The sequence below is a fragment of the Ornithorhynchus anatinus genome, chromosome 1 (genome assembly GCF_004115215.2).
Source record: "Ornithorhynchus anatinus isolate Pmale09 chromosome 1, mOrnAna1.pri.v4, whole genome shotgun sequence".
Classification (NCBI taxonomy): Eukaryota; Metazoa; Chordata; class Mammalia; order Monotremata; family Ornithorhynchidae; genus Ornithorhynchus; species Ornithorhynchus anatinus.
In genome coordinates, this window is record NC_041728.1 from 174,074,075 (window position 1) to 174,092,715 (window position 18,641).

The 18,641-nt window shown below is 42.4% G+C and overlaps 1 non-coding gene across 1 annotated transcript; it reads left to right on the forward strand.

Annotated features, from left to right (window-relative positions):
• Positions 1-10,124: 10,124 nt before the first annotated feature.
• On the forward strand, positions 10,125-10,263 carry LOC114815998. The gene has a single exon (XR_003763774.1). It is a non-coding gene; the product is annotated as a small nucleolar RNA SNORA7 (small nucleolar RNA).
• Positions 10,264-18,641: the final 8,378 nt, after the last annotated feature.

The window sequence follows — 18,641 nt, forward strand, 5'->3', positions numbered from 1 at the left end:
CATATCTGTAATTTTTTTATTTATATTAATGTCTATCTCCCCTCCTCTAGACTGTAAGATTGTTGTGGGTAGGGAATGTATCTATTCATTGTGTATTGTCCTTTCCCAAGCGCTTAGTACAGTGCTCTGCACACAGTTAAATACTCAATAAATATGATTGATTGAATGAATGAATGAATAAATGAATATTTACAGAATGCTTACTGTGAGCAGAGGCTCATGTTAAGTGCTCAGGAGAGTACAATACAATAGACAAGTTCCCTGACCACAATCAACTTAAAGTCTAGCAGTTACCCAGTTTTACCTGTATTTGATGCCCATTTACTCATAGAAAGCTTTTCACATCAGAACTATTTTCAGGTGAACAGGAGAATCTGTGTGCACCAAGAAAACTAAAGGGCCAGTGAGTGATTTGGGAATACATAGCTGTAAAACACATTTTTACAGTGAATTCCTAAAGGGGCATCTGTTATTAACTGTATGATATAAATTGTTCTTTTTGTTTCCCTTTGCTCACAGTTTGAATGGAACACAAAATACCCACTTTGGCATGTTCAATAAAAATGTGATCCACCTGAAGAAATGAACAGTGATTTTCTTTTTTTTTTTTTTAATCAGCTTACCAACATTTGGACAGCACCTGGGGTGCTTACGTTATTACCGTGGTATATCTGGTTATTGGAAAATAACATTTTTAATCCTAAGTGCGAGACTTATAGTGTAGATAATAGTCTTCAAGTTCGTGGAAGATGATGACTGGCTACTGACACTCTCCACTGAGGGCAGAAGAAAAGGAAATCATCATATATTGTTGAAGTAAAAGTTGACATAATAATTGGGGAATCTTTTTAGCACTACTATGTGCCTTGAATTGTACTAAGTGCTGGGGTAGATTTAAGATATCAGGTGGGACAGAATCCCTGTCCCACAGGGAGAACAGGTAATGAACACCCATTTTACAGATGAGGAAATTGAGGTGTAGAGACGTTACGTGACTTGCCCAAGGTCACATAGCAGGCAAGTCCCAGAGCCAGGATTGGAATTCAAGTCCTTTGCCTTCCAGGCCTGTGTATCTTCCACTACGTCATGCTGCATTAATGTTAAGCATGTGATTTCCAAATCTTTGGTTCTCTAAGGATTTTGAGACCCTGAAGTAGGAAGAAGTCTGGGTAATCTCTTCAGCTGGCTGCCCCTAGCAGTATTTTCTGGGTCCCACTAGAAACTGTTTGGTTCTAGGCTTATGCCATTGTGAGTTTTGAGGTTTCCAGCAATGTCAGCCGTGTTCAGTGAGGATCTACTGCCCTAAAGCCACCATTCTAAGGACATGGGAAGGTAGATTGAATAGTAAATAAGATCTTTGCCCTCAAGAAACTTAGGATGGAGTAGGGAAGACAGATATTAAAGGATTCATTCATTTATTCATTCATTCACTCGTATTTCTTGAGGACTTACTGTGGTTAAACCACTTTACTAAGCACTTGGGAGAGCACAGTACAACAGTCCCTGCCTACAATGAGCTCATAGTCTAGAGGGGAAGACTGACATTAATATATATAATTAAATTACAGATGTGTACATAAGTGCTCTGGGGCTGAGGGAAGATGAATAAAGGGAATAAGTCAGGACGATGCAGATGGCAGTGGGAGAAGAGGAAAGGGGGGCTTAGTCAGGGAAGGCCACCTGGAGGAGATGTACCTTCACTAAGGCTTTGAAGCTGGGAAGAGTAATTGTCTGTTGGATTTGAGGAGGGAGGGCTTTCCAGGCCAGAGAGAGAAAGAAGGGGAGGGTTTGGCAATGAGATAGATGAGGTCAAGATACTGTGAGAAGGTTAGCATTAGAGGGGTGAAGTGTGCGAACTGGGTTGTAGTAAGAGAATAGTGGAGTGAGGTAGGAGTCTTTGAGACTGAGTCTTTGAAAGCCAAAGGTGAGGAGTTTTGTTTGATGCAGAAGCTTTTGGAAACCACGGAGTCTCTTCAGGAGTGGGGAAATATGTCCTGAATGTTTCTGTAGAAAAATGATCCAGGCAGCAGAGTGAAGTGTGGACTGGAGAGGATGGAGAGGATGTGATTGTATTTACATGATAGTTTTGATGGAAAGGAAAGACTGGATTTTAGTGGTGTTGTGAAGGAGGAACTGATAGGAACTGATGGATTGAATATGTGGGTTGAATGAGAGAGAAGAGTCTAGGATAAGGCCAAAGGCGATATCTATTTCAATAGTATTTATGAAGCACTTCCTGTGTGCAGAGTACTGTACTCAGCACTTGGGAGAGTACAATATAACAGAGTTAGTTGACATTTTCCCTGCCCACACGAGTTAGAGGGATACATATGAATCAGTGCTTAAGTAATAGAGTATGCCAGGATATTTATGTAAATGAGTGTTAGGGTAAGTTGAGTATCTTGATAAAGTATACAATTTTCAGCAAAACTAAACTATATTTAAGCAAAGATTAATCCCATTTTAAGTTTCATTGGATCCAGTCATTTGGGTGTTCAGAGTTATGAGGACTTATTAATAAATCTGAAATTAATAAAAATGAGCCTATCCCACCTTTGGTTTGCTGAAAGTCTACACAAAGTACCCAGATATCTCAGCAAGCTGGGAAGTCTCACTCCGCCGGTGAATTCATTCGCTCCCATGACTTTGACTATCATCTCTATGCAGATAACACCCAAATTTACATTCTCTCTTCCTCCCTTCAGGTTCATATCTCCTCCTGCTTCCAGGACATCTCCACCTGGATGTCTGCCCGACATCTAAAACTCAACATGTCCAAAACTGAGCTCCTTATCTTGCCTCCCAAACCCTGTCCTCTCTCTGACTTCCCTGTCACTGTGGACGGCACCACCATCATTCCTGTCTCACAAGCCCACAACCTTGGTGTCACCCTTGACTTTGCGCTCTCATTCACCCCACACATCCAATATATAGCCAATACCTGCCGGTCTCATCTTCACAGTATCGCCAAGATCCGCCCTTTCCTCTTCATCCAAATTACTACCGTGCTGGTACAAGCTCTCATAATATCCCAGCTGGATTATTGTGTCAGCCCTCTCTCTGATCTCCCTTCCTCCTGTCTCTCCCCACTCCAGTCTATTCTTCATTCTGCTGCCCGGATCATCTTCCTACAGAAACGCTCTGAGCATGTCACTCCCCTCCTTAAAAGCCTGCAGTGGTTGCCTATCAACCTCCACACGAAACAAAAGCTTCTCACTCTGGGCTTCAAGGCTCTCCATCACCTTGCCCCCTCCTACCTCAGCTCCTTTCTCTCTTTCTACTGCCCACCCCGTACATTCTGCTCCTCTGCCACTCACTCCTCACTGTCCCCTGTTCATGCCTATCCTGCCGTCGACCTCTAGCATGGCTCAGTGGAAAGAGCCTGGGCTTGGGAGTCAGAGGTCATGGGTTCAAATCCCGGCTCTGTCACTTGTCAGCTGTGTGACTGTGGGCAAGTCACTTCACTTCTCTGGGCCTCAGTTACCACATCTGCAGGGGAAGCAGTGTGGGTCAGTGGAAAGAGTCTGGGCTTCGGAGTCAGAGTTCATGGGTTTGAATTCTGGCTCTGTCACTTGTCAGCTGTCTGACTGGGCAAGTCACTTAACTTATCTGTGCCTCAGTTACCTCATCTGTAAAATGGGGATTAACTGTGAGCCTCACGTGGGACAACCTGATTACCCCGTATCTCCCCTAGAGCTTAGAACAGTGCTCTGCACATAGTAAGCATTTAACAAATACCAACATTATTATTATTATTATTACCGCTGCCCTGGAATGCCCTCCCTCCTCTCCTCTGCCAAACTAACTCTCTTCCCCTCTTCAAAGCCCTACTGAGAGCTCACCTCCTCCAAGAGGCCTTCCCAGACTCAGCTACCCCCTTTTCCCTCTGCTCCCTCTGCTCCCTCTCTGCTCCCCCTCCGCCCTCTGCTCCTCCCCCTTCCCTCTTCACCTCCCCTCAGCTGAGCCCCCTTTCCCTCTGCTCTTCCTCCTCCTTCACCCCTCAGCACTGTGCTTCTTTGTATACATTTTTTATTACCCTATTTATTTTGTTAATGATGTGTACATACCCTTGATTCTATTTATGGTGATAGCATTGTCTTGTTTTTGTTTTCTTCTGTTTTGCTCTGCCATCTGTCTCTCCCGGTTAGACTGTGAGCCGGTCAATGGGCAGGGATTGTCTCTATCTGATGCCGAATTGTACATTCCAAGTGCTTAGTACAGTGCTCTGCATTCATTCATTCAATAGTATTTATTGAGTGCTTTGTATGTGCAGAGCATTGTAGTAAGCGCTTGGAACGTACAATTGGGCAACAGATAGAGACAATCCCTGCCCACTGACGGCCTTACAGTCTAATTGGAGGAGACAGACAGACAAAAACAATAGCAATAAATAGAATCAAGGGGATGTACATCTCATTAACAAAATAAATAGGGTAATAAAAATATATGCAAATGAGCAGACAAGCACAGTGCTGAGAGGAGGGGAAGGGAGGGGGGAGGAGCAGAGGGAAAGGGGGGAAAGGGGGCTTAGCTGAGAGGAGGTCAAGGGGAGGCAGAGAGGCAGCAGAGGGAGCAGAGGGAAAAGGGGAAGCTCAGTCTGGAAGGCCTCTTTGAGGAGGCGAGCTCTTACATAGTAAGCGCTCAATAAATACTATTGGATGAATGAATGAGCCTTATAAGGAACAGGGACCTCAGTGGCCCAGGAAGAAAGAGAAGCAGCATAATGTAGTGAATCGAACATGGACTTGGGGGTCGTGGATCAGTGGAAAAAGCATGGGCTTTGGAGTCAGAGGTTTCATGAGTTCGAATCCCACTCTGCCACTTGCCAGCTGTGTGACTGTGGGCAAGTCACTTAACTTCTCCGTGCCTCAGTTACCTCATCTGTAAAATGGGGATTAAGACTGTGAGCCCCACGTGGGACAGGCTGGTTTCCCTGTGTCTACCTCAGTGCTTAGAACAGTGCTCTGCACAAAGTAAGTGCTTAACAAATAACAACATTATTAGAAGAACCTGGGTTCTAATCTGGTCTCTGCTACTGTCTGCTGAGTGACCTTGGGCAAGTCACTTCTCTTCTCTGTGCCTCAGTTATCTCATCTAGAAAATGGGAATTGAGACTGTGAGCCCAACGTGGGATAGGGACTGTGTCCAACCCAATTTGCTTGTATTCACCCCAGAGCTTATTACAGTTCTTGGAACACAGTAAGTGCTTAATGAATATGATCATTATCATTATTATTATTAAAGGGGGGAGAAAAATTGAGAAAATGTTGGAAGGGTGCAGAAGAGGGCCAGAGAGCAGGAAGAACCACTGAGAGAAATGGCTGGAGAAAGAAAGAACAGAATAAAAGAGGAAGTGACTGAATTAAATGGCAAAAGCTCAGGACACCTTTATCTGATACTTGACAGAAGCTGAATGCCAGCTAGATATCCTGTCAATCATTCAGCTGCTCTTCCAGGCATCGGGAACTGAACTGTTATAGTTTAAGTGATCTAAATGGTTTGCAGGCAGCATGGTCTGGGGGAAAGAACATGGGGCTGGGAATCAGGAAGCAGAAGTCATAATCCCAGCTCTTCCACGGTTCTTTGGTTGAGATCATTGGATATGTGTTTTGGATGGGAAGGAAAGTGGTATTCATTCATTCATTCATTCATTCATTCATTCATTCATTCATCATATTTATTGAGCACTTCCTGTGTGCAGAGCACTGTACTAAGTGCTTGGGAGAGTACAGACCTCTTCGGTGCCCCCTTCTTAAGTGCTGGGCTGGCTCAGTGGAAAGAGCATGGGCTTAGGAGTCAGAGGGCCCGAGTTCTAATCCCAGTTCTGCCACCCGCTGTGCCAGTCTGCTGTGTGACTTTGGGCAAATCGTTTAACTTCTCAGTGCCTCAGCTACCTCAACTGTCAAATGGGGATTAAGACTGTGAGCCCCATGTGGGACAACCTGATTCCCTTGTATCTACCCCAGCGCTTAGAACAGTGCTCAGCACACAATAAGTGCTTAACAAATACCAACATTATCATTATTATTATTACAGACACATAGACAACAACAGACAACAGAAAGTACAGATAACAATAAACGGGGACACATTTCCTGCCCACAGTGAGCTTGGAGGGGGAGACAGACATTAATCAAAATAAATAAATTCACATTTGTACGTAAGTGCTAGGTGACTGGGAAAGGGGATGAATTAAAGGGAGCAAGAGGGAGAGATTAACTGTCTGTCAGATTTGAGGAGGGAGGGCATTACAGGCCAGAGGCAGAATGTGGCCTGGGGTCCACCAGACAGATGAGATCAAGGTACAGTGAGAAGGTTAGCACTAGAGGAGTGAAGTGTGCAGGCTGGATTGAAGAAGGAGAGTTGTGAGATGAGGTAGAAGGGGGTGAGTGATTGAATGTTTTAAAGCCAATGGAGAGGAGTTTTTGTTATGGAGGTGGATGGGCAACCACTGGAGTTTTTGAGGAATGGAGTGACAAGTCCTAAATGTTTTTGTAGAAAAATGATCTGGTCAGCAGAATGAAGTTTGGACTGGAGTGGGGAGAGACAGGAGACTGGGAGGTCAGCAAGGAGGCTGATACAGTAATCAAGGCTGGAAAGCAGCGAAGAGCCTGAGCTTCGGAGTCAGAGGTCATGGGTTTGACTCCAGGCTCTGCCACTTGTCAGCTGTGTGACTATGGGCAAGTCACTTAACTTCTCTGGGCCTCATTTACCTCATCTGTAAAAGGGGGATTAACCGTGAGCCTCACGTGGGACAACTTGATTACCCTGTATCTTCCCTAGCGCTTAGAACAGTGCTCTGCACATAGTAAGCACTTAACAAATGCCAAAATAATTAAGGATAAGTGATTGTATTAACGTGGTTGACGTTGGGATGGAGGGGAGAGGGCAGATTTTCTCAGTGTTGTGAAGATGGAACCAACAGGATTTAGTGATGGATTGAATATGTGGGCTGAATGAGAGATAGGACTCAAGGATAAGTCAAGGTTATGGGTTTGTGAGACAGGAAGGGTGGTGGTGCCATCTATAGTGATGGGAAAGTCAGGGGGAAGACAGGGTTTGGGAGGGAAGTTAAGGCATTCTGTTTTGAGATAAGGAGTTCTGTTTTGAGATAAGGAATTCTGTTTCCTGATTTCTTTTTTCTGAGTTCTGTTAATGTTGGGTTGCTCTGACGGGAACCTTTTCTAGGGGACCCTCCTGCCCTAGACAAATATAGGATAATAAAGAGTAAAGGATCTTTGAAAAGCCACACTGACACCCAATGGAAATTGAATAGTCACTGTACCCAGAAGAAGCATTTTTTTTTAAAGGTTGTTTTTAAGCACTTAACATGTGTCAGACATTATACTAAGTACTGGGTAGATACAAGCTAAACAGGTTGGATATAGTTTATGTCCTATGTGTGTCTTGCAGTCTTAATCCCTATTTTACAAATGAGGTAACAGAGGTCCAGAGAAGTTGTGACTTGCCCAAGGTCACACTGCAGCAGTGTAACTGGGATTAGAGCACAGAAACTTCTGACTTCCAGGCCTGTGCTCTATCCATTAGGCCATCCTCTTTCTCAACATTCAATACATTCTTAAGAAGGTAACCAATGAAAACTAATCCACTTAAGATCACCTTCCCCTGGATTTCCTTCTTGTCCCTTCAAGGCTCAGCTCAGATTCCACAGCTCCCCTTTCCACCTGCTTAGAACAGTGCTTGGCACATAGTAAACACTTAGCTTAACACTTAATGCTTGGGGATGGGAAGTAGCGTGGCTCAGTGGAAAGAGCCTGGGCTTCAGAGTCAGAGGTCATGGGTTCGACTCCTGCTCTGTCACTTGTCAGCTGTGTGACTGTGAGAAAGTCATTTAACTTCTCTATGCCTCAGTTACCTCATCTGTAAAATGGGAATTAACTGTGAGCCTCACGTGGGATAACCTGATTACCCTGTATCTCCCCCAGCGCTTAGAACAGTGCTCTGCACATAGTAAGCACTTTACAAATACCAACATTATTATTATTATTAGCAAATACTACTATCATTATTATGTCGCTGCAGCACCATATGCTTCTCCTCCAGCCTCTATCACAGGCAGACACCAAGATCTGAGATCTTAACATCCCTTTTTATGGTCTTTGTTAAGCATTTACTATACACCAGACACTGTGCTCCAAGCTAGAGTAGATACAAGCTAATTGAGTTGGATGCAGTCCTGGTTCGACATGGGGTTCACATATTTAATCTGCATTTTACAGTTGAGGTAACTGAGGCACAGAGAAGCAAAGGGAATTGCCGAAAATCACATAACTGACAAGTGGTTAGTTGTCAGTTGTCAGTTAGTTAGTTAGAAACCATGTTCTTCTGATTCCAGGCCCATGCTCTTTCCTCTAGGCCATGCTGCTTCATTGAGTCATCCACCTATGTGCCTACAGAAAGTTTTTAAAAATGTGTGATGGTAATTGTTAAGCGCTTACTATGTGTTATGCACTAAGCATTGGGGCAGATAAAAGCTAATCAGGTTGACACAGTTCCTGTCTCACAAAGAGCTCAGAGTCTTAATCCCCATTTTACAGATGTGGTAACTGAGGAACAGAGAAGTTAACTGACTTGCCCAAGGTCACACAGCAGACAAGTGGCAGAGCTGGAATTAGAATTCAGGTCCTACTTACTCCCAGTCACATGCTCTTATCCACTAGGCCATGCTCCTTCCCATGCTGCTTCTACAGAGCATCCAGAAATGCACAGTTGCAAAGTTAACAATTTTACATAGCAAGAGACTTATTCTACTGGTCATGCCAGAGGTCTGTGACATGTCAGTGCATACTAAGCCTGCACACTGGATTGTCTGGATGGAGGAGGAATTGACCAACAGCTCTCCTCTCTCTGGGTGGTGATCATCACAGGAGATAAAAATTTGAGTTTGACTAATAATAGTAATAATAATAATAATAATAATGATGAGAATGATAACAATAGTATTTAAGTGTTTACTGTGCACCAAGCACTAGGGTAGATATTCATTCATTCATTCATTCAATCATATTTATTGAGCGCTTACTGTGCGCAGAACACTGTACTAAGTGCTTAGAATGTACAGTTTTGCAATGGATGGAAACAATCCCTGCCCAACAACAGGGTCACAGTCTACAAAGAGGAGACAGACAGCAAAACAAAACAAGAAGACAGGCAAAAGAAGGTAGGTACAAAAGAAGCAGGTAACGTATGGGCTTACTGAGTAACTAGGAAGAACAGGTAATGAATCTCCATTTTGTAGATGAGAGAACTGAGTTCCAAAGAAATTAAATGATTTGCCCATGGTCACACAGCAGAGAAGTTTGTTGTGGGCAGGGAATGTGTCTGTTATATTGCTATACTGTACTCATCCAAGTGCTTAATATAGTTCTCTGCACACAGTAAGAGCTCAAAAAATACTTTTGACTGACTGACAAGTGGTGGAACTGGGATTAGAACTTAGGTCCTCTAACTACCAGGCCTATGATCTATCCACTAGGCCATGATGCTTTATGTTTTCTTGTTGCGCCTTGCTTGGACTTTTGAGAGTCAGGGTCTGGGTCTCTTGGGCTTTGAGTCTTTTTCAGATAGGAGAGGTGTGCCAGGGGGTGAGATTCCTTGGGGAGCTCAGGCAATAAACTCAGGTAATAATGATAGCTGTGGTATTGGTTAAGCACTCACTCTGTGCCAGGCGCTGTACTAAGCTCTGAGGTGGTTACCTCCAAATAAAGTTGGACTGAGTCCCTGTGCCATGTGGGCCTCACAGTCTCAATCCCCATTTTCCAGATGAAGGACCTGAAGCAAAGAGAAGTGAAGTGACCTGCCCAAGGTCACACAACAGTCAAGTGGTGGAGCAGGGATTAGAACCTGCATAATGGGTGTCACTAGCTCCCAGCATTGTTTGTGGCTGGGAAACAGGAGGAGTCATTTCAAGGGACACTCATAAAAGTTTCTTCATCTGTAAAATGGGGTTAATATGCCTGTTCTAGTCATAGAATGTGTGCCTGTGTGGGATACCATCAGTCAGATAATCAAATCCGTCTAGTTCCATGAGTTTATATGCAGCCCTCATGCAGGCAATATTTCTGCTCACAGAAGTAGTGCTATTATATTATCCATATTTATTACCCCTCTCAGGATCACACCTGGAGAGTTTCTAGTATTCTACCAGTCACGACTACAGGAGGGAGAGTCAAGCAGAGGCCTACCCATTTTCTTTCCCGGCTTGGTCAGTGGCTAGTGAGTGAAAGGCAATCTGCCACAAGTCAAAACTCTCCTGTGCGGGGCAGCAGCGGCATGGGAGAGAGTCGAGGGCAGAGACTCATTTATAGCATGGAAGGAGGCAATGGTAAACCATTTCCATATTTTTACCAAGAAAACTCTATGGATACACTACTAGAACGATTGCTGATGGAAGTGGGCCATTATGAGAGAGATGTGTCGCTATGGGTGGGACATGACTCGACAGCATAAGACAACAACAATATTTATTAAGTGTTTATTATGTGCCAAGGTTATGTCTACTTGTTGTTTTTGGAATTAGAACCCAGATCTTCTGATTCCCAGACTCATCCTCTTGCCACTAGGCCATGTTGTTTTCTGAAGACGTATTCCAGAAGAGAGCAGTTTAAACAGCAGATGAGGAGGCAAACTGGATCCATTGTGCTCTCTAACTTGCCAAGCTATCTGTCTTCCATAACAAAACGGTTCTGAAAAAAAATCACCTCCTCCAGGAAGTCTTCCCTGAGTAGCCAGAAGTGAGATGTTGAACCACCCTGTTCCAAACAAAAGCCAGATCTGAGAACCTGCACTCTATATAGTCTAGATGGATGTCCTCCTGGCTTGCCCATCATGAAAATGTGTCATTACTTTTTCTATGTTAGATATTTGTGCTTTACATTTGACATATTCATTCATTTGTTAGTTGTTAGAATATTTGTAAATATTTTATTTTTTTCTACATTAATATTGACTTTTCTAGAGGGTGGGGACTCTGTTTAATTTGCACTGAGAATTGCCTAGAACAGGCTTAACAGAACGTTTATGACTCACACACAAGGAAATTGGCTCATCGTGGCAATCATGGAAAATATAACTCCCCAAACAAGAGGCTGCATGGCCTGATGGAAAGACCATAGGCCTGGGAGTCAGGAGACTTGGGTTCTGAATACAGTCTGTCATGGGCCTGCTGTGTGACTTTGGGCAAGACACTTACCCTCTCTAGGCCTATTTTCTCATCTTTACAATAGGGACAAAATACCTACTGTTCCTACTTAGATTGCAAGCCTAACATTGGTCAGGGGCTGAGTCTGTTATGATTGTCTTGTAGCTACACAAGGGCTCAGTACAATCTTTGGCCCGTAGGAAGCATTTAACATTAGTAATAGCCATTAATAATAGTATCAGATCCATCCCTGTCTGCTTATAAAAGAAGCAAACTGTAAAGTTCAATAAGCCTATATCAAACGGGCGTTTGTGTTTCCAGAATGTAAGTCTCCCTTCTAGTTCATTTTGTTTAACTACATTTCATTTTCTCCATAAGATACAGTTCTTATCACAGCAACCTTCAGGCAAGTCAATTAACAGACTCAAATTCTGGGAGAAAAACTGCAATTATTCAGGGAGGATTATCGAGGATTACACATTTTGCCTTTAAATGCTATAATGATTTCAAAACTTAAATGACAATCTTTTTTGTCCATGAGAGAATATGGTGGGATCTTTTTTTTTTCTTATAAACACAGTTAAATTGCTAACAAAGTCATTGGGTGAATCTTAGAATTGTTAGTAAATTTGTTTGAAAAATTCCATAAGAAGACTAATAATGATAAATCGATAGGGCTTTATGAAACAAATGAATAAAATAAGTTTAATGTAGAGTATTTTTCCTCAATTTTTTTTGGAGGGGGGCCTGACTCTGGACTATTACCAGCAATGTTCTGCATCTGGAATTCTTTTTCCCCACACTCAACCTCTTGAGTAGTTCATAGGCTCAAGTGGCTTCAACTACCGACTCTTTATGGATGACTATCAAACTAGTCTCTCTAGTCTTGGCCACATTTGACTGGCAACACACCTCCCCTTGTCTCCAGGATATCTCCACTTGGATGTCCCATGGGCACCTCAAAGGCAATAAATCTGAAGCAGAATTTGTCTTTCTCCCTATACTCCCTCTTCTGTAGCTCCCATCTTTAGAGAGAATAGTGCTATCCTCTCAACCAGAAGCTTGCCACCTCCATTATTTTCAAATCTCCTTGCTGCCTTTCCACTCTAACACTCACTTCTTTCTACTCATTGCCATGAGCCCCGAGTTCATACAAACCAGGATCTTCCTGGATCCATTAATGGGTAGAACAGGGAGAGAAAGCCCCACCTCTCTCCATGCTTCACCCCCCACAGTCCAGCAATCACCTCTCTCAGATAGAGCACATCAGTGCCTTTGCAAAGTCTCTTCCTCGTTATTCATGAGACCACAAACAAACACAAGGCAGCTTGTTGGGGGCTCACCACATCCATCTCCTAGATCCACCCCTTCCTCTCCCCCAAATAGCTACAACCCTGTTACCATTTATGGTAAAATTGTGGCTAGATATTTTACCGGCTTCCTCATTGGGTTTCTTGCCACTAGCCTACTAGTACTTCAATTTAAACTACACTCTCTTGCACAGATCATCTTTCTGAAGTATCACCTTCCCCAAATCTCACTTGTCTTCAAAAACCTTCTGCTGGTTTTCAGTGATTCAACCTCAAACAAAAGATCCACTCGATTTGATTGGAGGATTCCCACCAAATCTCCTTGCCTAGCCTTTCTCTTCTCTTTCTGCTATTCCACAGTTCACTTCCTTTGTTCTCCCAGGCTAATCTGATAACTGTCCGGTGATGTCTAATCTCTTACCTTTGTGCTCACCACTCAGACTGTTTAACCGGTTTGAAACTTCATCCCTCCCCAAACCCAAGAGGCCCAAAACTCTCCCCACATTGAACAGGCTCTTAAAATCTCACCTCTTCCATTAAGATTAGTTTCCTGATTAGTTCCCAGCACCCCAAGTCATATGAGCCCATCAGCAATTTCTAGAACTTTGAGAAATAGCATGGCTTAGTGGTAAGAGCAAGGGCCTGGGAGCCGGAGGCCGTGGGTTCTAATCCCAGCTCCACCACTTGTCTGCTGTGTGCCTCTGGGTAACTCTCTTAACTTCTCTGGGCCTCAGTTTCCTCATCTGTAAAATGGAGATTAAGTCCCCATGTGGGACTGCAACTGTGTCTATCCTGATTAATTAGTACCTACCCAGTGCTTAAAACAGTGCTTGACAGATAGTAAGTGCTTAACAAATACCACAGTAATAATTCATGAACCTATTTACCCCCATCCTAAGCACTTGTCTATACAAGGTTTTCTACTATATTCCCAACTAGGTTATTTATACTGATGAGTCTATTTGTAAAAAAAACTTATGTCCATTTTACCAGTTAGAGTATAAGGGGATGTATGGCTTCTAGGTTTTGTACTTCCTAAGCATTTTAATACAATGCACTGCACTCAGATAAGGAGTCCACAAAGGCAAGAAATTCACAGTGTATCTCTCTCTTGCCATCATGACAGAGGGGAGAAAGCAGGTTCCCATGGGTAGTCAAAGGGATTAAAGAGGTACATTAAGGTCATTTATGAAGCCCACAGGTTTTTTCTTTTGTTTGGGGATTTTTTTGTCATTGTTTTGAAGGGTATTTGTTAGCACTTACTATGTGCCAGGCATGTCCTAAGCCCTGTTATAGATACAAACAAATCAGGTTGGACACAGCCTGTGTCCCACATGGTGCTCATGGTCTTAATCTCCATTTTACAGATGGAGTCACTGAGGCACAGAGAAGTTAAGTGACTTGTCCAAGGTCATGTGTCAGACAAGTGGCACAGCAGGGATTAGAAACCAGGTTCTTCTGACTCCTAGACCCATGCCCTATCCACTAGACCACACTGCTTCTCAATTCACCAACTTGGCCATTACCAAAGAGGTGCTGAATACTCTGCATATCTAGCCAGAACCTTTGGGACTGTGAACTCCTCAAGGGCAGGGAATGTATGTCTTGGGTTTCTAGTGGACACTCCCTAGGGCTTAGAGGAGCTGCTTTCCTCTGGAGGAATGCAGTAAATGTCACTGATTGATTGATTGATTGATTGATTGATTTTAGGGTATTGTACAAAGCATTTGTCAATGAAATACTGCCCTCAGATAATAATAATAATAACAATAATTGCAGTATTTGTTAAGTGCTTACTATGTGCCAGGCACTATACTAACTGCTGGGGTGGATACAAGCAAATCAGGGTGGAGACAGCCCCTGTCCCACGTAGGGTTCACAGATGAGGTAACTGAGGCTCAGATGAGGTAACTGAGGCCCAGAGAACTGAAGTGACTTGCCCAAGGTCACACAGCAGCCAGAACCCATGACTTTTTGATTCCCAGCCCCCATGCTCTATCCTCTATGTCAAGCTGCTTCATGATGGTATCCTTATCGCTTTTGCAGATTAGAATCCTGGAGGAATGGATATGCCTATGGATGGAAATGTTCCTTGATAAAGACCACAAGGGAAGCAGCTTGGCCTGGTAGAAGGAGCACTGGTCTGGGAGTCAGAGGACCTGGGTTCTAATCCCAGCTCTGACTCTTGCCTGCTGTGCGATTGTGCACTTAACTTTTCAGTGCCTCAGTTTCCTCAACTTAAAATGGGGATTCAATACATGTTCTCCCTCCTACTTAAACTGTGAGCCCCGTGTAGGACAGGGATTGTGTCCAACCTGATTTTCTTGAACCTACTCTAGTGCTTATTACAACTCTGGCACATAGCGTTTAACAAATACCAAAACAAAGGAACACACCAGGATGTGGTTTGGAGTCTACTTCCTTCTTTCCTTTCAACTCTCTCCCTCCTTTCAGTCTCCTCACTTCCACAGGTGCTTTCTTGGGAGTGAAATCTTATTTTCAGCAGCCGAGAGTCCTGGGACAGTCAGTATAATGACCTTCTCAATTCTCCAGGTTTAATCACACCACAGATAGCCAATATCACATCAGGGTGTGTGTATTGGAAAAAAGCAATTACCTTTGTGCGATGGAAGAGTTCATTCACTTCACTTGGGTGAGCAGATTACTTCCAAAGAGTAATTTACTCACTGTTGGATCTGGACCATTAATAAGTAATGAAAATAGTAACCACAAGCACAATAATAAGAATAACTAGTAGCATAATAATAATAATGATCAGTGGTCTCCCAAAAGCCTTCTGGGGCAAGTAAGTGTTAATCTAATTTTAGAGGGAGCTAAGATACAAGAAATTCAACAATTTTCCCAAGGTCAACTAGAAAGTTGGTTGCGGAAAATGAGGAGAAATCAACTGTGAGATAAAATGGCAAAATTGTTCCTTTACTAATGAACCTTTTCTACATTGAATTTACAAATAGCAGAGAGGGGACAATAATAGTAGCTGTTCCACCAACTCAGATTGCTTTCAACTGGTTTCTGTTTAGTCATAACTGGGAAAGCAACATGGCCTAGTGGAAAGAGCACAGGGCTGGGATTACAGAGAATTGAGTTGAAGTTCTAGCTCTGTCTATAATATATGTATGACTTTGGAAAAATCACTTGACCACTCTGGACTAAGTTACCTCAATTCTAAAATAAGGATGAGTTATACTGGAAACCCCTTGTGGACTGTGACTCATCTAATAGCTATGCATCTATCCCATTGTTTAGCACAGTAAATGCTCAAAAATGCCAATGTTCTTATTCTTATTCTTCTTATTACTTCATCATTATCAGTTCTGTTGTTGTCAGAGGCAAGCACAGTTAAGGAGTGGGGAATCCAGAGGACTTTCTTCAGAATTCTTCATTTCTAATGATCTTTTAAATGCTCAGTGCACTAAGATCGAGATCTCAAAATGAAGGTTTAGTTCAGCGAAGTTAGGCAAGTTTAGGATAAACTTGTTTCTTTCTAATTGCGCAGTTTAACAAGCAATCAAGGTGGAAAGTGGTTAGGTGCCAATTGAGAATTTATTGGAAACTCTTTTCTCAATAGCTGGCAGTTAAAACATTCCCTGGAAGTTTCAAAATCTAGTTATTTCTCTGTTTCATTAATTTGCATGAGGCTCTGATTATATTTGCTATGAAGTATCAGTTGAACTCCATGACCCATTGAAGCTCAGAGAAATATCAAATCAATCAAGGAGGCAGGGTGGATGAGTTGGAAGACTGAGAAGGCTGAGAGTCAGAAGATCAGGACTTTAATACCAGATATATCATTAACTTTGGTACAAGTTCTTTAACTTCTTTGAGTTTCTTTATCTATAAAATGGGGATGAAGTATCCCATTCCCCTTATCTCTCAGGTCGTTGTAGCTCCATGTAGCCCAGGGACTGTGATCTGCTCTGATGTTTTGTGATCACGTTAATTTGCAGCACAGTGCTTGTCACTTAGAAGAGACTAGAATAATAATAATAATTGTGGTATTTCTTCAGCACTTACAATGTGTCATACACTCTACTAAGTGCTAGGGTGGATACAAGTTATTCAAGTTGGACACAGTCCCTGTACCCCATAGAGATCACAGTCTTAATCTCCATTTTACAGATGAGGAATTGAGGCCCAGAGAAGTGAAGTGACTTGTCCAAAGTCACGCAGCAGACAAGTGGCGGAGCCAGGATTAGAACTCAGGTCCTTCTGACTCCCAGGGCCATGATCTTCTTTTTCCTAGAATAAAAAGTATAATTAAAATATAGAGGGATTAAGTAGTATTTTATTATTTCAATGGGGAATCTATTATTTATGAGAGAGAGAGAGCGAGAGAGAGAGAGAGCATAGGCAAGAGTGTGCTAAGATGTTAACATTGGGTATCTCTCCTATCAGATCAGATTGTTATTCTGTTTGAGATGGATTTAGATATCAAATATTCCTGAAACAAATGTCTGGGTAGATACCTTTGGACACAAATTTCCACTCCTCTCTCCAAATTATTTTATTTCTTTCCAAGGAACAGAGAGTGTTTTCATTTTGACAGAAAGGATCAATAGTCTCATAGTTAACATTCACATGGACCATAATCAGATATTTAAGATTTCCCTTTCATAATTTGAGATCGCTTTGTTTCTACAGCTGTGGTTTGGGATTCTGGCTTCATATTGAAAGTGTAATGATATAAGGTCTGAAATGTAAGACACAAAGTTCTTCAAAGACTTCAGATATTGCTATCAAGTGACCTATGTCTAAACACCTTAGGGAAGCTGCTATTTGGTTGTTCAGGAGAAGGAGCTAATTCAAAATTCCATTTGCTGTCCTTGAGGTATTTCATTCCTGATCTGTTTGGTTCCATGAAATGGTGGTTCCATTTTAAAGGTGGCAATTTTATTCTTGTCTGGATTTTCTAGCTCACCCCAGGTCAGTGCAGTTCAAATGATCTTATTGTTATTATAATTATTATTATTATTATTGTGTCATCGAGTTGTTTCCGATTCATAGCAACTCCATGGATATACTTTCTCCAGAGTGTCATTTCCTCTGCCATAATCCTCAACCTTTCTAATGGTTCTTCCATTATCGTTGTTATGGGCTCTATCCATCTAACTGCCAGTCTGCTTCTTCCACGCTTTCCCTTGACTTTTCTTAACCTTAGTGTCTTCTCCAGAGAATTAGTGCTCCTGAATATGTGTCCAAAATATGCTAATCTAAGTGGAGTCATTTGGCCTTCCAAAGACCACTTTGGTTTAATTTGCTCCAAAATCCATTTGTTTGTCTTTTGGGCAGTCCATGGTATTCATTCATTCATTCAATAGCATTTATTGAGCGCTTACTATGTGCAGAGCACTGTACTGAGCGCTTGGAATGTACAATTTGGCAACAGATAGAGACAATCCCTACCCATTGATGGGCTTACAGTCTAACTGGGGGAGACAGACAGACAAAAACAATAGCAATAAATAGAATCAAGGGATGTACATCTTATTAACAAAATAAATAGGGTAATAAAAATATATTCTTGGGAAATGGAGGTTAGGGTTTGAATTCATTCATTGATTTAATTGTATTTATTGAGTGCTTAATGTTTGCAGAACACTGTAGTAACTGTTTGGGAGAGTCCAATATAACATTAAACTGAACTTAGAGTCTAAAGGGATTTCTAAAGGTGTGGAGGGAAGGAGTCCCTGAAAGCATGTCTCTGAAAACCTGAGGCAATGGGAAAATTTTTTGAAGGATCAAACAAAGCTTAACAAAGCATGTAGGATTATGCAACATTTCTGGACGTCTGAAACAAATAATAATAATAATAATAATGTTGGCATTTGTTAAGCGCTTACTATGTGCAAAGCACTGTTCTAAGGGCTGGGGAGTATACAAGATGATCAGGTTGTCCCACGTGGGGCTCACAGCCTTAATCCCCATTTTATAGATGAGGTAAATGAGGCACAGAGAAGTTAAGTGACTTGCCCAAAGTCACACAGCTGACAAATGGCTAAGCTGAGATTTGAACCCATGATCTCTGACTTCCCAGCCCCTGCTCTTTCCACTGAGCCACGCTGTTTCTCAGCTCTAGAATGTAAGCTTATTGTAGGCAGGGAATGTGTCCTGTTGTACTGCTATATTGTACTCTCCCAAGAGCTTAGTAC